This window comes from Pan paniscus, chromosome 8, assembly GCF_029289425.2.
Source record: "Pan paniscus chromosome 8, NHGRI_mPanPan1-v2.0_pri, whole genome shotgun sequence".
Classification (NCBI taxonomy): domain Eukaryota; kingdom Metazoa; phylum Chordata; class Mammalia; order Primates; family Hominidae; genus Pan; species Pan paniscus.
Window position 1 is genome coordinate 53,772,812 of NC_073257.2, and position 16,055 is coordinate 53,788,866.

Below are 16,055 nucleotides of genomic sequence, written 5' to 3' on the forward strand. Positions count from 1 at the left end.
TTTGGATACACTAGTTTGGAAACACTGTTTTTGTCCATTCACAGAATGGACATTTGGGAGCTCACTGAGGCAACTGGTGAAAAGGGAATATTCCAGGATAAAAACCAGAAGGATACTACCTGAGAAAACGATTTCTGATGTGGGTAATCATCTCACAGAGGAAAATCTTTCATTTCCTTCATCAGTTGGGAAACACTGTTTTTGTAGAATGTGTGAAGGGGTATTTGGAAGCACTTTGAGGCCGATGGTGAAAAAGGGAACATATTCAGATAAAAACTAGAAAGAAACTCTCTGAGAAACTGCTTTGTGATGAATGCATTCATCTCACAGAGTTAAACCTTCCTTGGGATTCAGCAATTTGGAAACACTGTTTTTCAAGAATCTGCAAAGGGATATTTTGGAGAGCAATGAGGGCTATGGTGGAAAAGGAAACATCTTCAGATAAAAACTAGAAAGAAACATCTTCAGAAAAATACTAGAAAGAAGCTTTCTGAGAAACTGCTTTGTGACGTGTGCATTTATCTCACAGAGTTAATCCATTCTTTGTATTCAGTAGCTTGGAAAGTGTTTTCATCCATTCTGTGAATGGACATTTCAGAGCTCATTGATGCCAATGGTGAAAAAGTGAATATCCCAGGATAAAAACTAAAAGGAAGCTATCTGAGAAACCGCTTTGTGATGTGTGCATTCATCTCACATAGTTAAACCTTTCTTTGTAATCAGCAGATTGAAAACACTGTTTTTGTCCATTCTGCATATGGACATTTAGGAGTTAATTGAGGCCAATGGTGAAAAAGCAAATATCCCAGGAAAAAACTGGACTGAATCTATCTTAGAAACTGCTATGTGAGGGTTACAGTCATCTCACAGAGTTAATCCTTTTTTTGTGTTCAGCAGTGTGGAAACACTGTTTTTGTCCGTTCTGTGAATGGAAATTATGGAGCTCATGGAGACCAATGGTGAAAAAGCCAATATCCCAGGATAAAAACTAGGAGGAAGCTATCTGAGAAAGTGCTATGTGATGTGTGCATTCACCTCTCAGAGGCAAACCCATCTTTTCATTCAGCAGGTGGGAAAAACTGTTTTTGTAGAATATGCAAAGGGATATTTCAGAGAGCATTGAGGCCTATGTTGAAAAAGGAAACATCTTCACATAAAAACTAGAAAGAAGCTTTCTGAGAAACTACATTGTGATGTTTGCATTCATCTCACAGACTTAAACCTTTCTTTCAATTCTGCAGTTTGGAAACAATGTTTTTGTCCATTCTGCAAATGGATATTTGGAGCTCTTTGAGGCCAATGGTGAAAAAGAACATATCCCAGCATAAAAACTAGAAGGAGGCTATCTGGAAAACCGCTTTGTGATGTGTGAATTTATTCACAGAGTTAAACCTTTCTTTTCATTCAGCATTTTGGAGACAGTGTTTTTGTAGTATCTACAAAGGGATATTTCAGAGAGCCTTCAGGCCTATGGTGAAATAGGAAACATCTTCAGATGACAACTACAAAGAAGCTTTCTGAGAAACTACTTCATGATGTGTCCATTCACCTCACGGAGTTAAACTCTTCTTTGGATTCAGGAGTTTGGAAACACTGTTTTTGTCCCTTCTGTGAATGGACATTTGGGAGTTCATTTGCCCCAATGGCAAAAAAGTGAATGTCCAAGGATTAAAAACTAGAAAGAAGCTATCTGAGTAACTGTTGTGTGATGTGTGCATTCATCTCACAGAGTTAAACATTTCTTTTCATTCAGCAGTTGGAAACACTGCTTTTACAGAATCTGTAAAGGGATATTTCGGAGAGCATTGTGGTCTACAGTGCAAAAGGAAACATCTCAGGTAAAAATGAGAAAGATGCTTTCTGAGAGACTATTTTGTGCTGTGTCCATCATCTCACAGATGTAAACCTCCTTTGGATTCAGCAGTTTGGAAACATTATTTCTGCCCATTCTGTGAATGGACATTTGGGAGCTCTTTGAGGCCAATGTTGTAAAAGTTAATATAGCAGGATAAAAACTACACCAATGACATATGAGAAACAGCTATGTGATGTGTGCATTCATCTCACAGATTGAAACCAACTTTTCATTCAGCAGTTTTGAAAGACTGTTTTTTTAGAATCTGTAAAATGATATTTCAGAGAGCATTGAGACCTATGGTGAGATAGGAAACATCTTCTGATAAAAACTAGTAAGAACCTTTCAGAGAAACCGCTTTCTGATGTGTGCATTCATCTCACAGAGTTAAAACTTTTCTTTCATTCAGCAGTTTTGAGACACTGTTTTTGTAGAATCTGCAAAGGGATACTTTGGAGAACATTCAGGCCTCTGGTGAAAAAGGAAACATCTTCAGATGAAATCTTGAAAGAAGATTTCTAAGAAACTGTATGTGATGTGTGCATTCATCTCACAGTGTTAAAACTTTCTTTCGATTCAGCAGTATGGAAACTCAGTTTTTGTCCATTCTGTGAGTGGATATTTAGGAGCTTATTGAGGCCAATGGTGAAAAAGTGAATATCCCAGGATAAAAACTTGAAGGAAACTATGTGAGAAACCACTTTGTGATGTGTGCATTCATCTCACAGAGTTAAAACTTTCTTTTCATTCAGCAGTTTTGAAACACTGTTTTTGTAGAATTTGCAAAGGGATATTTCAGAGAGACTTGAGGCATATGTTAAAAAAGAATCATCTTTAGACAAACTAGAAAGAAGATTTCTGAGAAACTTCTTTTTGATGTGTGCATTCATCTTGCAGATGTAAACATTTCTTTTCATTCAGCAGTTTGGAAACACTGTTTTTTTCCATTCTGCAAATGGACATTTTGGAGCTCTTTGAGGCCAATGGCGAAAAAGCCAATATCCCAAGATAAAAACTAGACAAAATCGACCTGAGAAATGCTGTTATGTGTGCATTTCTCACACGGAGTTAAATATTTCTTTTCATTCAGCAGTTTGGAAAGAGTGTTTTTGTAGAATCTGCAAAGGGATATTTTGGAGAGCATTGAGACCAATATTGAAAAAGAAAACATCTTCTCATAAAAACTAGAAAGAATCTTCTTGATAAATGCTATGTTATGTGTGCTTTTATCACACAGAGTTAAATCTTTCTTTTCATTTAGCAGTTTGCAAAGACTGCTTTTGTAGAATCTGCAAAGGGATATTTTGGAGAGCATTGAGGCAAATGTTGAAAAAGGAGACATCTTCAGATAAAAACTAGAAAGAATCTTCCTGAGAAACTGCTTTATGACGTATGCATTCATCTCCCAGAGTTAAACCTTTCTTTTCATTCAGCAATTGTGAAACACTGTTTTTTTTAGAACCTGCACAGGGATACTTTGGAGAGCACAGATGCCTATGGTGAAAAAGAAAACATCTTTAGAGAAAAACTAGAAAGAAACTTTCTGAGAAACTGCTCTGTCATGTGTGCATTCATCTCACAGAGTTAAATATATCCTTGGATTCAGCAGTTTGGAAACACTGTTTTTGTCCATTCTGTGATTGGATATTTGGGAGCTCGTTGAGGCCAATGGCAAAAAAACAAGTATCCCATGATAAAAACTAAAAGGAAGCTATCTGAGAAACCGATTTGTGATGTGTGCATTCATCTCAAAGCGTTAAACTTTTCTTTGGATTCAGCAATTTGGAAACACTGTTTTTGTCCATTCTGCGAATGGAAATTTCGGAGTTCATTGAAGGAATTGCAAAAAAGGAAATATCCCAGGAACAAAACAAGAAGGAAGCTATCTGAGAAACAGGTTTGTTATTTGTGCATTTATCCCACAGAGGTAAGTATTTCTCTTCATACAGCAGTTTGGAAACAGTGTTTTTCTAGAATCTGCAAAAGTATATTTCGGAGACATTGAAACCTATGGTGAAAAAGGAAATAACTTCACATAAAAACTAGAGAGATGCTTTATGAGAAACCTCTTTATGATATATGTTTTCATCTCATAGAATTAAACCTTTCTTTTCATTCAGCAGTTTGGCAAAACTGTTTTTGTAGAATCTGCAAAGGGATATTTCAGAGAACATTGATGCCTATGGTTAAATGAAACATCTTCAGATAAAAACAAGAGAGAAGCTTTCTTTGTATCTGCTTTTTTATGTGTATTCGTCTCACAGAGTTAAAACTTTATTTGGACTCAGCCATTTAGAAGCACAGTTTTTTTTTCCATTCTGCAAATGAACATTTGGGAGCTCCTTGAGGCCAATGGTGAAAAAGTGAATATCCCAGGGTATAAAGTAGACAAGAGCTTTCTGAGAAACTGCTATGTGATGTGTGCATTCATATTGCAGAGTTAAATTTTTCTTTTCATTCAGCAGTTTGGAAACACTGTTTCTGTAGAATCTGCAAAGAGATATTTTGGATAACCTTGAGGCTTGTGGTGTAAAAGAAACATCTTCAGATAAAAACTAGAAAGAAGCTTTCTGAGAAACTGCTTTCTGATACTTGCATTCATGTCATGGAATGAAACCTTCCTTTGGATTCAGCAGTTTGGCAACACTGTTTTTGTACAATCTGCAAAGGTATAGTTCAGAGAGCATTGAGGTCTACGGTGGAAAAGGTAACATCTTCAGATAAAATCTAGAAAGAAGATTTCTGTGTAACTGATTTGTGATGTCTGCATTCATCTCAGACAGTTAAACCTGTCTTTGGATTCAATATTTGGAAACACTGTTTGTGTCCATGCTATGAATGGGCATTTGGGAGCTCATTGAGGCCAATGGTGAAAAATGAATGTTACAGGATAAAAACGGAAAGGAAGCCATCTGAGAGACTACTTTGTGATGTGTGCATTCATCTCACCGAGTTAAACTTTCTCTTTTCATTCACTGGTTTGGAAACACTGTTCTTGTCCATTCTGTGGATGGACATTTGGAAACTCACTGAGGACAATGAGGAAAAAGTGAATATTTCAGGACAAAAAGTAGACAGAAGATATCTGAGAAACTGCTATGTGATGTGTACATTCATCTCCCAGAGTTAATCCTTTCTTTGGATTCAGCAGATTGGAAACACTGTTTTTGTAGAATTCGCAAAGAGATATTTCTGAGAGCTTTGAGGTCTTTGGTGAAAATCTAAACATCTTCAGATGAAAACTAGAAAGTAGCTTTCTGAGAAACTACTTTGTGATGTGTGCATTAATCTCCCAGAGTTAAAGCTTTCTTTTGATTCAGCAGATTGGAAACACTGTTTTTGTCCATTCTGCAAATGGACTTTTGGGAACTTATTAAGGCCAAAAAAGAGAATATCACGGTATAAAAACTAGAAGGAAGCTCTCTGAGAAACCTCTTTGTGATGTGTGCATTCATCCACAGAGAAACGTTTCTTTTCATTCAGCAGTTTGGAAACTGTTTTTGCAGAATCTGCCAAGGGATATTTTGGAAAGCATTGAGGCTTATGTTGAAAAAGGAAACATCTTGAGATAAAAACTAGAAAGAAGCTTCCTGAGAAACTGGTTTGTGTTGTGTGCATTCATCTCACAGAGGTGAACCTCTCTTTGGATTCAGCAGTTTGGAAACACTGTTTTTGTTCATTCTGCGGATGTACTTTTGGGAGTTCCTTGTGGCTAATGGTGAAAAAGTGAATATAACAGGATAAAATCTAGAAGGAATCTTTCTGAGAAATGGCTTTGTGTTGTGTACATTCATCTCAAAGAATTAAAGCTACCTTTTCATACAGCAGTTTGGAAACAGTGTTTTTGTAGAACCAGCAAAGGGATATTTCAGAGAGCACTGAGGTTTATTGTGAAAAAGGAAATATCTTCCGATAAAAACTAGAAAGACACTTTCTGAGAAACTGCTTTCTGCTTTGTGCATTCATCTCACAGAGTCAAAACTTTCTTTGGATTCAGCAGTTTGGAAACACTGCTTTTGTCCAATCTTGGAATGGATATTTTGACTTTACTGTGGCCCATGGGGAAGAGAAAATATCCCAGAATAAAAATTATGTGGAAGCTACCTGAGAAACTGTTATGTGATGCGTGCATTCTTCTTGCACAGTTAAATATTTCTATTCATTCAGCAGTTTGGAACCACTGTTTTTGTAGCATCTGCAAAGGGATATTTTGGATAGCATTGAGGCCTATGGTAAAAAGGAGATATCTTCAGGTAAAAACTAGCAAGAAGCTTTCTGAGAAACTGCTTTGTGATGTGTGCATTCATCTCACAGAGTTAAACATTTCTTTGGTTCAGCAGTATGGAAAGGCTGTTTTTGTCCATTCTGTGAATGGACATTTGAGGGCTCTTTAAGGCTAATGTCAAAGAAGGAATTATCCCAGGGTAGAAACTAGAAGGAAGCTATCTGAAGAACTCCTTTGTGATGTGTGCATTCATCTCACAGAGTTAAAAGTTTCTTTTCATTTAGCAGTTTGGAAACAATGGTTTTGTAGAATCTGCTATGGGATATTTGGGAGTGCATAGAGGCCTCTGTTGAAAAAGGAAATATCTTCAGTTAAAATTTAGAAAGAACCTTTCTGAAAAACTGCTTTGTGATGTGTGCCTTCATCTAACAGAATTAAACCTTTTCTTTTGTTCAGCAGTTTGGAAAAATTCTTTTTGTCCATTCTGTGAATAGATATTTGGGAGCTCAATGAAGGCAATGGTGGAAAAGTGAATATCCCAGCACAAATACTAAAAGGAAACTATCCGAGAACCTGCTTTGTGATATGTGCATTCATCTCACAAGGTTAAAACTTTCTTTTCATATGGCAGGTTGGAAACACTGTTTTTGTAGAATCTGCAAAGGAGTATTTAGCAGCAAATTGAGGCCTAGGGTGAAAAAGGAAATATCTTCAGATAAAAACTGAAAAAATGTTTCTGAGGAACTGCTTTGTGATGTGTGCATTCAACTCTCACAGTTATACTTTTCTTTTGATTCAGCAGTTTGGAAATACTGTTTTTGTCCATTATGCAAATGGATATTTGGGAGCTCATTGAGGCCAATGGGAAAAAAGTGAATATCCCAGGATAAAAGCTAGAAGGAATCTATCTGAGAAACCGCTTTGGGATGTGTGCATTCATCCTGCAGAGTTAACCATTTCTTTTTATTCAGCATTTTGGAAACACTGTTTTTGTAGAATCTGCAAAGGTATATTTGGGAGTATGTGGATGCATACCGTCAAAAAGGAAACATCTTTGGATAAAAACTAGAAAGAAGCTTTCTGATAAACTGATTTGTGATGTGTGCATTCATCTCACATAATTAAACCTTTCTTTGGATTCAGCAGTGTGGAAACACTGTTTATGTCCATTCTGCGAAACTACATCTTGGAGCTCATTGAGGCCAGTGGTGAAAAAGCAAATATCCCAGCATAAAAACCACAAGGATGCTATCTGATTAACCGATTTGTGATCTGTTCATTGATCTCACAGACTTAAAACTTTCTTTTCACTCAGCCATTTGGAATACCCATTTTTGTAGAATCTGCAAAGCAATATTTGGGAATGCATTGAGGCCTATGGTGAAAAAGGAAACATCTTCAGATAAAAACAAGAAAGAAGCTCTGTGAGAAAGTGCTTTGTTATGTTTCTATACATCTCACAGAGTTAAACCTTTCCTTGGATTCAGCTGTTTGAAAATAATGTGCTTTTCCATTCTGTGAATGGACTTTTTGGAGTTCATTGAGGCCAATGGAAGAAAATCGAATATTACAAGTTAAAAACTAGAAGGACACTATCTTTGAAGCTGCTTTGTGATGTGTGCATTTATCTCACAGAGGAAAACCTGTCTTTTCATTCAACACTTTGGAAAGAATGTTTCTTGTCAAATCCATGAGGGGATATTTGGGAGTGCAATGAGGCCTATTGTGTAAAATAAAATATCTTCAGATAAAAACTAGAAAGAACCTTTCTGAGAAACTGACCTGTGATGTGTGCATTCATCTCACAGACTTAAAGCTCTCTTTGGAATCAGCAGTTTGTAAACACTGTTTTTGTCCATGCTGCAAATGGAAGTTTGGGAGGTCTTTGAGGCCAATGGCAAATAACTGAATATCCCAGGATCAAAACTACAAGGAAGCTATCTGAGGAACTGCTTTGTGTTGTCTGCATTCCTCTCACAGGATTAAATATTCTTTTCATTCAGCAGTTTGGAAACACCGATTATGTAAAATCTGTGAAGGGAATTTGGGAGTGCATTGGGGCCTATGGTGAAAAAGGAAACATCTTCTGACAAAAATTAGCAGGAAGCTTTCTGATAAACTGCTTTGTGATGTGTGCATTCATCTCACAGTGTTAAACCTTTCTTTTCTTTCAGCAGTTTGGAAGCATTGTTTTTGTAGAATCTGCAAAGGGATATTTCTGAGCGCATTGAGGCCCATGATGAAAAAGGAAACCACTTCAGGTAAAAACTACAAAGAAGGTTTCTGAGAAACTTCTTTCTGATGTGTGCATTCATCTCACTGAGTTAAACGTTCCTTTGGATTCAGTATTTTGGAAACACTGTTTTTGTCCATTTGGTGAATGGACATTTGGGAGCTCTTTGAGGCCAAAGGTGAAAAAGAGAATATCCCAGGCTAAAAACTACAAAGAAGCAATCTGAAAAACTGCTTTGTGATGTACGCATTCATCTCACAGAGTTAAAATTTCCTTTGCATTCAGTAGTTTGGAAACACTGTTCTTATAGAATCTGCAAAGGGATAGTTCAGAGAAACTTGAGGCTTATGGTGAAATAGGAAACATCCGCAGATAAAAACTAGAAAAATACTTTCTCAGAAACTGCTTTTTTATGTATGCATTCATCTCACAGATTTAAACCTTTCTTTGGATTCAGCAGTTTGGAAACAAGATTTTTTCCATTCTGCCAATGGATATTTGGGAGATATTTGAGGCCAAAGGGGAAAAAGTGAATATCCTAGGATAAAAACTAGATTCCATAAGCTATCTGAGAAACCGCTTTGGGATATGTGCATTCATCTGAAGAGTTAACCCATTCTTTTCATTCAGCAGTTTGGAAAGACTGTTTTTGTAGAATCTGTGAAGCGATATTAGGGAGTACATAGATGCTCATGGTGAAAAAGAAAACATCTTCGGATTAAAACTAGTAAGAAGCTTTCTGATAAGCTGCTTTGTGATGTGTGCATTCATCTCACATAATTAAACTTTTCTTTGTATTCAGCAGTTTGGAAACACTGTTTATGTCCATTCTGTGATAGGACATCTTGGAGCTCATTGAGGCCAGTGGTGAAAAAGCAAATATCCAAGGATAAAAACTACAAGGAAGCTATCTGAGAAACCGATTTGTGATGTGTGCATTGATCTCAAAGAGTTAAAGCTTTCTTTTCACTCACCAGTTTGGAATAACGGTTTTTGTAGAATCTGTGAAGCGATATTTGGGAATGCATTGAGGTCTATGGTGAAAAAGGAAACATCTTCAGATAAAAACAAGAAAGAAGCACTGTGAGAAAGTGCTTCATTATGTATCTATACATCTCACAGTGTTAAACCTGTTTTTGGATTCAGCAGTTTGGAAAGAGTGTTTTTGTCCATTCTGTGAATGGACATTTGGGAGCTCATTGAGGCAAATCACGAAAAAGCAAATATCTCAGGACAAAAACCAGAAGGAAGCTATCTGAGAAACTGCTTTGTTTTGTGTGCATTCATCTCGCTGAGTTAAACCTTTCTTTTCATTCAGCAGTTTGGAAAAACTGTTTTTATAGAGTCTGAAAAGGGATATTTGGGTGCACATTGAGAAAAAAGAAACACATTCAGATAAAAACTAGACAGAAGCTATCTGAAAAACTGCATTGTGATGTGTGCATTCATCTCACAGAGTTAAACCCTTCTTTCAATTCAGCAGTATGGAAAGACTGTTTTTGTCCATTCTGTGAATGGATGTTTGAGAGCTCATTGAGGCCAACATTGGAAAAAGGAATATCCCAGGGTACAAACTAGAAGGAAGCTATCTGAGGAAACGTTTTTGATGTGTGCATTCATCTCACAGAGTTAAAAGTTTCTTTTCATTTAGCAGTTTGGAAACAATGGTTTTGTAGAATCTGCTATGTTATATTTGGGAGTGCATAGAGGCCAATGTTGAAAAAAGGAAACAATTTCAGATTAAAATTAGAAATAACATTTCTGAGAAACTGCTTTGTGTTGTGTCCATTCATCTAACATAATTAAATCTTTCTTTTGTTCATCACTTTGGAGAAATTATTTTTGTCCATTCTACAAATAAACATTTGGGAGCTCAATGAAGCTCATTGTCAAAAGCGAATATCTCAGCATAAATACTATAAGGATGCTATTTGAGAATCCACTTTGGGATGGGTGCATTTAACTCACAGTGTTAAACCTTTCTTTTCATTCAGCAGTTTGGAAAGACTGTTTTTGTACAATCTGCAAAAGGATACTTGAGAGAGCATTGAGGCCTACAGTGAAATAGGCAACACCTTCAGATAAAAACTAGAAAGAAGCTTTCTGTGAAATTACTTTGTGATGTGGACGTTCAAATCACAGAGCTAAACCCTTCTTTGGACTCAGGAGTTTGGAAAAACTGTTTTAATCCATTCTGCAAATTGACATTTTGGAGATCACTGAAGACAATGGCAAAAAAGCAAGTATCCCAGGATAAAAACGCGAAGGAAAGTATCTGAGAAACTGCTTTGTGATATGGGCACTCATCTCACAGAGTTAAACCTTTCTTTTCATTCAGCAGTTTGGAAACACTGTTTTTGTCCATTCTGTGAATGACCATTTGGGATCTCATTGAGATCTACGGGGAAAAAACATATATCCCAGGATAAAAAGTCGATGGAAGCTAACTGAGAAACTGTTATGTGATGTGTGCATTCATCCCATAAAGTTAAACCATTCTTTAGATTCAGCTGTTTGGAAACACTGTTTTTGTCCATTTGCAGAATGGACAATTGGGAGAACATTGGGGCCAAAGGCAAAAAATGGAATATCCCAGGATTAAAACTAGAAGTCAGATATCTGATAAGCCACTTCGCAATGTGATCATTCGTTTCACTGAGTTAAACCTTTCTTTTTGGGGCTCACTGAGGCCTATGGGGAGAAAGCAGATATCCCAGGATAAAAAGTAGATGGAAGCTATTTGAGAAACCACTTTGTGATGTGTGCATTCATCTCACAGAGTTAAACCTTTCTTTTCATTCAGCAGTTTGGAAACAGTGTTTTTGTAGAAGCTGCCAAGGGATATTTTAGAGAGCATTGAGGATTATGGTCAAAAAGGAAATATCTTCAAATAAAAACTAGAAAGAATCTTGCTGAGAAACTGTTTTGTGGTGTGGGCATTCATCTCACAGAGTTAAACCTTTTTTGGATTCAGCAGTTTGGACACACTATTTTTTAGAATCTCCAAAGGGATATTTCCTAGAGCATTGAGGCCTGGGGTGAAAAAGGAAACACCTTCATATAAAAACTAGAAAGCAGCTTTCTGAGAAACTGCTTTGTGATGTGTGCATTCATCTCACAGACTTAAACGATTCCTTGAATTCAATAGTTTGCAAACACTGTTTTTTTCCATTGTGCAAATGGACATTTGGGAGCTCACTGAGGCCAATTGTGAAAATGTGAATATCGTAAGATAAAAACTAGAAGGAAGCTATCTGAGAATCCGCTTTGTGATGTGTGCATTCATGTCACAGAGGTAAACCTGTCTTTGGATTCAGCAGTTTGGAAAACACTGTTTTTCTAGAATCTCCGAAGGGATATTTAGCAAAGCATTGGCACCTACTGTTAAAAATGAAACATCTTAGGTAAAACTAGAAAGAAGTTTTCTTAGAAACTGCTTTCTGAAGTGTGCATTCATCTCACAAAGTTAAACCTGTCTTTGGAACAGCAGTTTGGAAACACTGTTTTTCTAGAATTGGAAGACAGGTATTTTGAAGAGCATTGAGGCCTATGGTGAAAAAGGAAACATCTTCAGATAAAAACTATAAAGAAGCATTCTAAGAAATTGCTTTGTAATGTGTGCATTCATCTCAGAGAATTAAAGCTGTCTTTGGATTCAGTAGTTTGGAAACACTGTTTTTGTAGAATCTGAAAACAGATATTTCAGAGAAAATTGAGGCCTCTGGTGAAAAAGGAAACATCTTCAGATAAAAATAGAAAGAAGCTTTCTGAGAAACTGCTTTGTGATGTGTGCATTCATCTCACAGAGTTAAACATTTCTTTGGATTCAGCAGTTTGGAAATGATGTTTTTGCAGAATCTCAAAAGGGATATTTCAGAGAGCATTGAGGCCTACAGTGAAAAAGGAAAAATCTTCAGATAAAGACTAGATGGAAGCTATCTGAGAAATTGTTTTGTGATGTGTTGATTCATCTCAAAAACATAAACCTTTCTTTGGATTCAGTAGTTTGGAAATACTGTTTTTGTCCATTCTGTGAATGGACATTGGGAACTCATAGAGGCCAATGGTGAAAAATAGATTATACCAGGGTAAAACTAGAAGGAATCTGTCTGAGAAAATGCATTGTGTTGTGTGCATTCATCTCACAGAGTTAAACCTTTCTTTTCATTCATTAGTTTGGAAACACTGTTTATGTAGAATCTGCAAAGGGATATTTCAGAGAGCATTGAGTCCAAGGGTGATAAAGGAAACATCGTCATATAAAAACTAGAAAGAAGCTTTCTGAGTAACTGCTTTGTGATGTGTGCATTCATCTCACAGTGTTAAACCTTTCTTTGGATTCAGTAGTTTGGAAAAACTTTTTTTGACATTCTGTGAATGGACATTTGGGAGCTCATTGAGGTCAATGCCAATAAAGGGAATATCCTTATATTAAAACTAGGAGGAAGCTATCTGAGAAACTGCTTTGTGATGTGAGAATTCATTTCACAGAGTTAAACCTTTCTTTTCATCCAGCACTTTGGAAACACTGTTTTAGTAGAATCTGTAAACTATTATTTCTGAGAGTATTGAAGCCTGTGGTGAAATAGGAAACATCTTCAGATAAAAACTAGAAAGAAATGTTCTGAGAAACTGCTTTGTGATGTGTGCATTCACCTCACAGATTTAAACCTTTCTTTAGATTCAGCAGTTTTGAAACTCTGTTTTTCACAACTCAGCAAATGTACGCTTGTGGGCTTTTTGAAGCCAATGGCAACAATGGGAATAACTGAGGATAAAAACTAGAAGGAAGTTATCTAAGAAACCGCTTTGTGATATGTGCATTCATCTCACAGAGGTAAACCTTCCTTTTCATTCAGCAGTTTAGAAACACTGTTTTTGTAGAATCTACAAAGGGATACTTTGGAGAGCACTGAGGCCTATTGTGAAACGGGAGACATCTTCAGTTAAAAACTAGAAAGAACTTTTCTGAGAAACTGCTTTCTGATGTGTGCATTCATCTCACAAAATTATATCTTTCTTTGGATTCAGCAAATGGACATTTGGGGCCTCTTTGAGGCCAATGGCAGAAATGAGAATATCCCAGGATAAAAGCAACAAGGAAGCTATCTGAGAAACCACTTTGTGATGTGTGCTTTCATCTCACAGTGTTAAACCACCCTTTTCATTCTGCAGTTTGGAAATACAGTTTTTATTGAATCTGCAAAGGGATATTTCGGAGAGCATTGAGGCCAAAGTTAAAAAAGGAAGCATCTCCAGATAAAAACTAGAAGGAAGATTTCTTTTAAACTGCTTTGTGTTGTGTGCATTCATCTCACAGAGTTAAAGCTTTCTTTTCATACAACAGTTTAGAAACAGTGTTTTTGTAGAATCTGCAAAGGGATGTTTCGGAGAGCATTGAGGCCTATGGTGAATAAGGAAACATCTTAAGATAAAAACTGGAAAGAAGCTTTCTGTGAAACTGCTTTGTGAAGTGTGTATTAATCTCGCAAGCTTCAACCTCTCTTTTGAATCATCAGTTTGGAAAGAGTGTTTTTGAAGAATCTGCAAAGGGATATTTCAGAGAGCATTGAGGCCTATGGTGAAATAGGAAACACCTTCGGATAAAAATTAGGAAGAATCTTTCTGAGAAACTGCTTTGTGTTGTGTGCATTCATCTCAGAGAGATAAATCTTTATTTGGGTTCAGCATTTTTCAAGAACCGTTTTTGTCCTCTGAGCAACTGGACATTCAGGAGCTCATTGTGGCCAATGGCAAAAAGGGGTATATCCCAGGATAAAAACTAGAGGGAAGCGATCTGAGAAACTGCTTTGTGATGTGTACATTCATCTCACAGACTTAAAGCTTTCTTTTATTCAGTTTCTTGGAAACAGTTTTTGTCCATTCTGCAAATGGACATTTCAGAGCTCTTTGAGGCCAATGGCAAAAAAGCAAATATCCCAGAATAAAAACTGGCAGGAATCTATCTGAAAAACCGTTTTCTTTTGTGAGCATTCATTTCACATAGTTAAACCATTCTTTTCATTCAGCAGTTTGGTTACACTGTTTTTGAACTATCTGCAAAGGGATATTTTGGAGAGTATTCTGGCCTATGGTGAAATAGGAAACATCTTCAGATAAAAAGTAGAAAGAACCTTTCTGAGAAACTGCATTGTGATGTATGCATCCATCTCTCAGAATTAAAACATTCTTTGGATTGAGTAGCTTGTAAAGATTATTTTGTCCATTCTGCAAATGGATATTTGTGAGCTCCTTGAGGACAATGACGAAAAAGCAAATATCCCAGGATTAAAACCAGAAGGCAGCTATCTGAGAAACTGCTTTGGTATGTGTGCCTTCATCTCACAGATTTAAACCTTTCTTTTCATACAGCAGTTTCAAAACACTGTTTTTGTAGTATCCACAAATGGATATTTAGGAGAGTATTCAGGCCTATGGTGAAATAGGGAGCATTTTCATATAAAAACTAGAAAGAAGATTTCTGAGTAACTGCCTCATGATGTGTGCATTCATCTGACAGAATTAAACCTTTCTTTGGATTCAGCAGTTTTGAAACACTTTTTTTGTCCTCTCAGTGAATGGACATTTGGGATTTCTTTGTGGCCAATGGTGAAAAAGGTAATATCCCAGGATGAAAACTAGAAGGAAGCTACATGAGAAACTGCTATGCGATGTGTGCATTCATCTCACAGAATTAACCATGCTTTTCATTCAGTAGTTTGGAACACTGTTTTTGTTTAATATGCAATGGGATATTACAGAGATCATTGAGGCCTATGGTGAAAAAGGAAACTTCCTCAGATAAAAACTACAAAGATTTCTGAGAAACAGCTTTGTCATGTCTGCAATCATCTCACAGAGTTAAACCTTTCTTTGGATTCAGTAATTTGAAAAGAGTGTTTTGAATGGACATTTGGTACTCCATTGAGGCTATTGGTGAAAAAGAGAATATCCCTGTATAAAAACTCGAAGGAAGCTATCTATGAAACTGCTTTGTGATGTGTGCATTCATCTTGCAGAGTTAAAGCTTTCTTTTCATACAGCAGTTTGGAAACACTGTTTTTGTAGAATCCACAAAGGATTATTTCAGAGAGCATTGAGGCTTTTGGTGAAATGGCCTCTTCAGATAAAAACTAGAAAGAAGCTTTCTAAGAAACTGCCTTATGATGTGTGCAATCATCTCACAGATTTAAACCTTTCTTTGGATTCAATAATTTGGAAAGGGTGTTTTGAATGGACATTTGGTACTTAATTGAAGCCATTGGTGAAAAACTGAATATCCCTGAATAAAACCTAGGAGGAAGCTATCCGAGAAACTGCTTTGTGATGTGTGCATTCATCTCGCAGAGTTAAAGCTTTCTTTTCATACAGCAGTTTGGAAACAGTGTTTTTGTAGAATCTTCAAAGGGATATTTTGGAGAGAATTAAGAACTATGGTGAAAAAGGAAATATCTTCAGATATAAACTGGAAAGAATATTTCTGAGAAACTGCCTTGTGATGCGTGAATTCATCTCACAGAGTTAAACTGTACACTGGGTTCAACAGTTTAGAAACACTGTTTTTGTCTACTCAGCGAATGGACATTTGGGAGTTCATTGAGACTGATGTCGAAAAAGGGAATATCCCAGGATAAAAACTAGAAGAAAGCTATCTGACAAACTGCTCTGTGATGTGTGCATTCATCTCACAGAGTTAAACCATGCTTTTTATTCAGCAGCATTCATCTCACGGACTTAAAACT